The sequence below is a fragment of the Epinephelus moara genome, chromosome 17 (assembly GCF_006386435.1).
Source record: "Epinephelus moara isolate mb chromosome 17, YSFRI_EMoa_1.0, whole genome shotgun sequence".
Classification (NCBI taxonomy): domain Eukaryota; kingdom Metazoa; phylum Chordata; class Actinopteri; order Perciformes; family Serranidae; genus Epinephelus; species Epinephelus moara.
In genome coordinates, this window is record NC_065522.1 from 20,872,834 (window position 1) to 20,880,816 (window position 7,983).

Consider the following 7,983-nt stretch of genomic DNA (forward strand, 5'->3'; position numbering starts at 1 on the left):
GTGTTTCTATCCAGCTTAATATCCATCATGAAAATAATATCCACAGACCAAACAAAGGACCTGTGCCACCTTAAACTTAATTCAGCCAAACAGAATAATTTCTGAAATTATCAATACTGCAAAAAAGTATACATATACAAAAGCTATAAATCAGGAAATCATTTTTGAAATATCACCAGAAATAAAAATTTACCAGTGGAAGAAGTGAAAATGGAAAAAAAGTGGAATATGTTGTGTACACAGAGTGACCCCCTGCCTAGATTTCCCCAAATGTTTGTCAACTTTACAGACTGTCAGTGGTGTTGTTAGGCCTGGGTGTCTGAGAATTCAGCTCTGAATGTTTTATTAAGAGCCCCTGATCTAAATATAGAGGCTATATGTATATATCAAAAATAAGAACACGCCTAATAATAAAGACAAAAAGTGCCCATTCTAATAGTCTGTCATTCCATTAATGCATCAATGCATTAAAGCCCCCAAAAATAAGATGATATAATTCAGGGCTTGATGCTAACTTTTTTCCCAAGGAGCACGTGCTCGAGTTTTGAAAAAGTATTGCAATTTAATTTTGGCTTTAATGTTATTATCATATTATCTTTGCAATATGATTATCTTATATAATGTTATTACTATCCTAAAACATTCTCCAGGTCCTCTGAAACTCTGCAGGACTTAAGCCTCTTTCACACAGAGCGCGATTTTCGCGGCGCCCACCGCAGGGTAGGGCGCAGAGCAAGCGGAGAGAAAGGTGCGCAAGACAGGATTTGGGGTACAGGCTCGTTCAGGAGCTACAGCTCCATGGTGACCGCTTCCGGGTCTACTTCAGGCTCTTCTCTGCTATTGGACGTCGTCACAGCGTGTTGCGGTGAAATAAAAAAAAATTCAATTCGAGCGCAGGCTGGCGGCGCGCAGACGCCACGGCATCAGCTCGGCGGCAGAGCAGTGCGCTCTTGCGCCGCAGTAGCACATACACAATGAATGGGTCCGTCGGCGGAGGTCTGCGCTTTGCGCGCTCTGTGTGAAAAGGGCTTTATTTCCACCCTGCCCAGCAGCGGTACCATGGCGAACGGTCCCTAACTGCGGGGAGAACGGAGCAGGCTTCACCGGAAGTCCGCCGCTTTTCCCGGTCCCTCGTCTCCGCTACACTTTGACTTATTTCCACCCAGCCGACAGCCTGGCCATGGAGAACGGTCCCTAACTGCCGGGAAAACGGAGCAGGCTTCCCCGTAGGTCCGCTGCTTCCTCCACACTTTGACTTATTTCCACGCTGCCGANATGGTAGCAGGATGCCGGCTGATCCTTCATAAAGTGCGGGTGATGAAATGACCTATTTCACATTTTGTCCCACTTCCTCTTTCAACTATGGGGGCTGGAGAACACACTATGATACCTCATGTTTTTGTACATCAAATATAGACCACAGCATGTATGATACCTCATGTTTTTGTACATCAAATATAGACCACAGCATGTAAATTTCAGGTAAATCAAAAGGTAGGTGTCTAAAAAGACGATCTTCCTGTTGCCAGTAGTAGGTGTCTAAAAAGACGATCTTCCTGTTGCCAGTAGGTGGCGCTATGTGTATGACTGAATATTGTCATATAGATGTGTTCAGGGTGGGACAATTACTAAACATGTGAAGTGTAGTGCAGATCGCACCATTTATGCTAAAGTTATAGGAATTTCATGTTTAACGGCGAGACTTGATGCCACGCCATGGCCACACCGTTTGATACTGACCAAATCTTTTAACAACTTTTGATCACAAAGTTGTCTACATGGTACGCATCAATTTTGAAGTTAATCGGATTATGTCTGCAAGAGGAGTTTGTTAATGCCAGAATTGATCAGGAAATTCAAAATGGCTGGCTTCCTGTTGGGTTTGGCCTATGGGTGCAAGAGGCTTTTTTTGTGTCAGGGCGTGATACGTGTGTACCAATTTTTGTGCATGTTGGTGAAACATGCTGCAGGGGGTGCTCTTTAAAGGGCATGGCCAAGGGACCATTTTGCCACGCCCATCGATAAAACTCTTATCATGCGTCCTGGCCTGGACTATTAAAGGGATGGTGCACCCCAAAATGAAAATTCAGCCATTATCTACTCACCCATATGCCGAGGGAGGCTCTGGTGAAGTTTTTGTGAGGACTCTAAAACTCACCAGAGCCTCCCTCGGCAAAATTTGGTCATTTTTCGTGCATGGGAAGTAGGATTTTCTCGGAAGAAGAAGGAAGAAGAAGAAGAAGAAGATGCAGCAGAACAATAGGGTCCTGGCAGCTTAGGCTGCCCAGCCCCTAATAAAATACTACTACTACTCTGACTAGTACTATTACTACTATAACTACTACACTACACTATTACTTCTACTACTTCTATTGCGACTCCTACTTCTTCTTCTTCCACCACGACTAACTAACTTTACCAAGTAAAAACTTTTTGCTCAAATCAGATTTTTTCACAAGTTTGAGTTTATTGATTGTTCATATTTATCTCATACATTTTAATCCACTAACAATCACAGCTATTCGAACAAAATGATGTTGTACATAGATTAAATGATATTTGCTGGTTACCTTTTGCAACAGAGAACAGTGAACAATGAGTACATTGATTTGATTACAACATTTTTAAATGTTGGGCCCATGGGCCATGAGCTGAGTACCACTGGTTTATAGTATATGCACTTAACACCACATCAAACACAGAGTCTGTGGTTAAGATAAAATTGCAACTTGCTGTGCAGCAGTTACAATACAAAGTAAGAAACATTGAAAAAATATCATATACAATAAAAATAAGGTATAAATCCAAATATTTACAATGCAGTTTGGATCACATCCACACCTGTGAAAACTCCGGTGCTTCACAAACATCTTCCCCCGGGCAACACACTGTTTTCTGCAGAACATTATGATGTCACAGTGAAGCTGACCTTTGACCTTTTGTATATACAATTGTTACGACCCAGTTCAAGTGGCCATAACAAAAGAGAGACACACCATGATGAACGGTTAAGAAAAGATATTTTATTGGAAGCAAATCAAACCAAATTAGACCAAATTAGCAAATAACTAAATAAGAACAACATATGGAGTGTGAATGTCAGTGATATCAGTACTATGTGTGGGTATTAAATGATGGGTGTGGGAGAGTGTGTATGTGTAAGTGTTGGAGAGTGCGTCAAAGCAAAGAAACTAAAACATTACCAAACCAGACCAGAGTGGTTGCCTGTAGGAAGAAGCAGAGAGTGAGTGAATGGGTGACAGCTTGAGCTTCAGCTTCAGTGCACCGGGCCCAGGTGCACTGAGTTGCAATCAAGGCAGCTTGGGAGAGACAGGCCTGAGACACTCACAGCAGACACACCCCTAGATGACACAGGGATCATCACACAATGTCTTCAATTAATCATTTTATCCTATTAGACATTTGTGTCATATAGTTAGTGTAGGAATTCTTGAGTTATAACCAAAATGTGTTTTGTGAGGTCACACTGACCTTGACCTTTGACCTTCAACCACCAAATTCTTCAGTCTAAGTGGATATTTTTGCCAAATTCAAAAACATTCCATCCAGGCGTTCGAGAGGAGTCGTGTTCATGAGATTGAGGCTGATGCAAGGTTACATTGACCTTGGCCTTTGACCAATGACCACAAAAATTTAATCAGGTCATGGTTGCGTCCAAGTGGACATTGGTGCCAAATTTGGCATTCTTTTGAGATACCACGTTATCAAGAATGGGAGGGACGGACAGACGGATGGATGGAAGGACAGACAACCTGAAAACATAATGCCTCTGGCTGCCTTTCACTGGTGTGGAGGCACAAAGATAGATTGTGAAACAGGAAAAAGCGCTTGAAGCACAGACAAGATAAAACCTGTGACATATCACATATGAATAAACATACTTCAGCTCAATGGTTAATGATGGGTTAAAAAGATTTTCATGTGATCTGCAGGGAGACATGACTTTACTGATATATTCTCCTCCCTGTCTTCAGGAGTCACAGCTCATTGTAGGTTTTAACTCTTTTTTGACTTTGAACATGTTGGTTTGCTTGAAACATTCAAACGATCTCTCACTCCATCTATGGTCAATTTAATAGACTGGCCTCTCTCCATGACAGCAGCTGCTGCCATCTTTGCTGCTTTCTTTGCCGTGTCTGCTCCCTCAGCTGCATGATATCCTGTAAAACCACCCACTGCTGCTCCCACTGCAGTAGATACCACTGCAATTGAGATCAATGCAATTCCAGTTGCTTCTAGTCCCCCGGCTACTGCTGCTCCTCCTGCTGTTGCTCCTGCTGCTGCTGCTGCTCCTCCTCCTGCTGCTGCTCCTGTTGCTGTTCCTCCTGCAGCTGCTGCTGCTGCTGCTGCTGCTGCTTCTGCTGCTGCTGCTCCTCCTGCAGCTACTGCTCCTGTGGCTGCTGCTCCTGCTGCTTTTTCTCCTGCAGCTACTGCTCCTGCGGCTGCCACTCCTGCTGCTGTTCCTCCTGCTGCTGCTCCTTTTGCTGCTAGTACAACTGTTTTGGCCACAGGCACTAGTACCTTTAAAGCTAAGACAACTACTCCAACCATCACTACTACACCAAACAAAGCTCCTAACAATGCACCTGTTGCAACACCTGCCAGTCTGATCCAGATCTCCTTAAATGCCCTGTCTTTAGCCTGTTGTGTGATCTCTTCCTCTGACATGTTTCCTGGTGACTTTCTCATGCACATCTTCTTTTTTTCAATTATTTCCTGTACTACTTGGAGCCTCTCATTGGTCTAACACCTTCCCTTGTTTGCTTCAGTTATCCCATCTATTGTCTTGAGCAGCTTCTCCACTTGGTACTTGTTGCTCCTGTATTCATCCTGTTGGTTGTTCTTACAGTATTTATTATCAGTGACATGGCAGCGGCCTCCGCACTTTTTCCGCAAGATCACTCAGTAGCCGTTTCTCAATGTGCGTTCCTGTGCGGACTTGTGTTCTTGTGGATTTGTGACATGTCATCAGTCACAGCCCAAGTACTGTTCCAATTCAAAGTTCACATCTAGCAAAGTTCAGTCCAAATGCCCGGATGTGTTCTCCCCACGCCCCTTTTACCAGGGATGCATTGGAGCAGACTTGTGTGGACTTCAGACAGCCAGGTATCCCAGCATGCATTCCGCAACAATCATCGGAAATGGCGAGTGAGGGAAAGGCGCACAATTGTAAGTCGTAATTACCAATATGTTACTGTTGTTTTGTCACGGAATGCAGTGTTTTCATGCGTAGTTTAAACTTCAAACCCGTGGTCGATGTATTAATACAGAGCCCACTTGAATGTGAGGTCCCGCTAGATGACAGCGGTGTCAGCGCTCATAGATAATAAACGTGTGTATGAGCGCTCAGGCTGCCCCACCGAGGGCAGCCTGTCTCGGGTAGTCCTTTTAAATTCGTCGCTGATATCTCTGTAGTGGTTAAATATGAAATGTAATTCGTCTGGGGAATGTCTAATGGGCAATATTCAGTCTCAGTATATAAGATATATTATTATATTATTAAATGTTGTAACATTGTTCATTTAATTGTTCTTTGTATCTATTCTTTTGCTTATTTATGTGTTTTTACCATTCAATAATGATTTTAATTTAAGAATTTATTGTAATTCATTTATTGTATTTAAAGATTAATTGTTTTTTTTCCCTAGGTTAACAGTATAGTATATTTACACAAGTAGCTTAAAATTTGATGTTCTTGTACTTTGGGTATTTCCATTTTGTGCTACTTTATACTTAGAGGGAAATACTGTACATTCTACTCAAGCTACATTTATTTGATAGCTATAGTTACTTTTCAGATAGTTTGTTTTATATGTTGTAAGTTTCATATTTACAAGCTGATGTGTGTTGTTATAGATTAGACTAGTATACTAGTGAAAGATGTTAAAATTAGTTCTACCATGACAACATTTAAATGCTGCTTACATGTAGCCTACGTGTAAATTGATCAATTAATACTCAATACATATTCATGTATATGATGATTACAACACTTGAAATTGTGTCACTCTGCATAATGAGTACTTTTAACTTTTCATTTTAAGTAGGCCTACATTTTGCTGACAATACCCAGATAGTTTTACTCAAGTCAGATTTGCAGCACTTTTACTTGTGACTGAGTTTTTGTTCTTTGTTGTGATATTACTATTTTTCCTGGGTACTGGACAACTGGACAAATACCAAATAATAGAGACATGCAAGTATCGCACGTCTCATCCTCATCCTCCGCCTCATTCTCCACTGTCTTTCTCGGATTTGCCTCCTCAGCTGGGCAGCCTCCTCCTCAGCCTGCAGGTACAGCAATCCTGCTGCAATAACTACACAAAGACGCCTTCTCCGATCCATGTCAATTATTGATTTAATTCGCCAATGCTCATGCTTACAATAACCACCAACTCTCCACAAACTTCCCCCCCCCGCACCTGACTTTTGATTACACATGATCTGAAGCTAGGTGCGGGAATTGGATATAGATTAAATATGATCAAAAGCCAGCTGCGGGGAAAAGGTTTTATAAGACATTTCATGAAAATATTTTGGCTATTTATGTATTTTTGTATGTCAGTAATATATGTTGAAATGTTAAAAACATATACACATTAATTTCTTACAATGACAATGAAAAGACGCAGGGCTGGGCTGTGTTTATATAGTTTTATTCTAAATGCATGTATAGACCTACAACACAGTACAACAGCTGAGGTGAGCGGAGGTGGTGACATCATCAAGTTTACTGCTGTTCCAAAAGCAGAAATGACTGTACTCCTGTCCTCACGTTCTTGGGAAGTCAGGACTCTCGCGTGAACTTACCAAGTCTGAACTTGCCAAGTCCACAAGTCCGAACTGCTGAACTTGAGTACTGAGAAATGGCTAATAACTTATTCCTATGGACAAATTCCTCAATTGTCTGTCCCTTGAGCTGCTCACCAACAGTGAAGACGATTGTTGCATATTTGAAGACGTCTTCAGAGAAGTACTGGTGTATTTTGTTGATGACAGCCTGCTCCTGCTCTGTGAATTTCGCCACTTTAAATACAACGAGAAAAGCATGAGGCCCAGGAGTGCACTCTGTGATACACCTCAGTATCTCACGCTTCAAATTCTCCAACCAGGAGTGTCGCCCAAAGTGATGTTTCTTCCATTGACAGATCTGGTTTCTACTTGACATGCAGTTGTTCCAGAGTTGGAACCTTGAATGGTTTCTCTCCAAGTATGGTGTTAGCCAGGCTGCTTTTCCCAGCTCCAGTTTTTCCCAGAATGACAAGTCTCCTTGTGTCTGACACTGAAAGACAATAATGTACATTTATCTTTTGGTTGTTTCACATATATAAGAAGATACACATTAACTTATCTAAAATTGTCATTGGTCAAAAATAAGTTACTTTAATATTGGGTATCTGGCACAGACTCCAGACTCATACTTACATTTACCCAAACCTTAATGTTTATTTGGCACAGATGAAAGACAGACAGATAAAATGACAGCTGTAGACTACTCAGTCATCTATGTTATTTCTAATTCCAGCCTTTATCTTGACTCAAATTGTCCCACCCATTAAATATGGCAGCTTAGTCAGCAGCCCTGTGCTTTAACCTATGACACTTGGGGTACCCCTCTAGCATCTGTTTTTAAAGCTAAGGGACAGCGTGCCAATTTCTGCTCATTACAGTCTTTTCAAAATAAACATCTGTGTTCACAGGACACAGGCCACAAAACTAATTGGTTATGTTTAGAAAAAAAATCATGGTGTGGGTTAAAATAAGAGCCTTTGTTGTGTATCTTAAGTTAGTTAGCAACTATGTTGTGATGTTCGTCACGTGACATTCACTACGTAACCAAGCTAAAAAATCTTGACATTTTACATGGGACATGAACACTGGTCTCCTGAGTCAAAGTCTCTTGTTTGTTTGACCCATCCACCACCCCTCCCTCCCTGCATGCACTTTCTTGCTCTTTATACT

The 7,983-nt window shown here is 41.7% G+C and overlaps 1 protein-coding gene and 1 pseudogene across 1 annotated transcript in view; both read right to left on the bottom strand.

Moving 5' to 3' along the window:
• Window positions 1-2,795: 2,795 nt before the first annotated feature.
• Window positions 2,796-7,983, bottom strand: part of LOC126404509 (glycine-rich protein 1-like) — an 84,476-nt gene continuing 79,288 nt past the window's right edge. Inside the window, exon 3 of the transcript XR_007571491.1 lies at window positions 2,796-2,929. The gene's annotated coding sequence lies outside the window, so the exon portion shown is untranslated. The remainder of the gene's footprint in view (window positions 2,930-7,983) is intronic.
• LOC126404707 (GTPase IMAP family member 7-like) overlaps window positions 4,018-7,983 on the bottom strand; it is an 8,848-nt pseudogene continuing 4,882 nt past the window's right edge.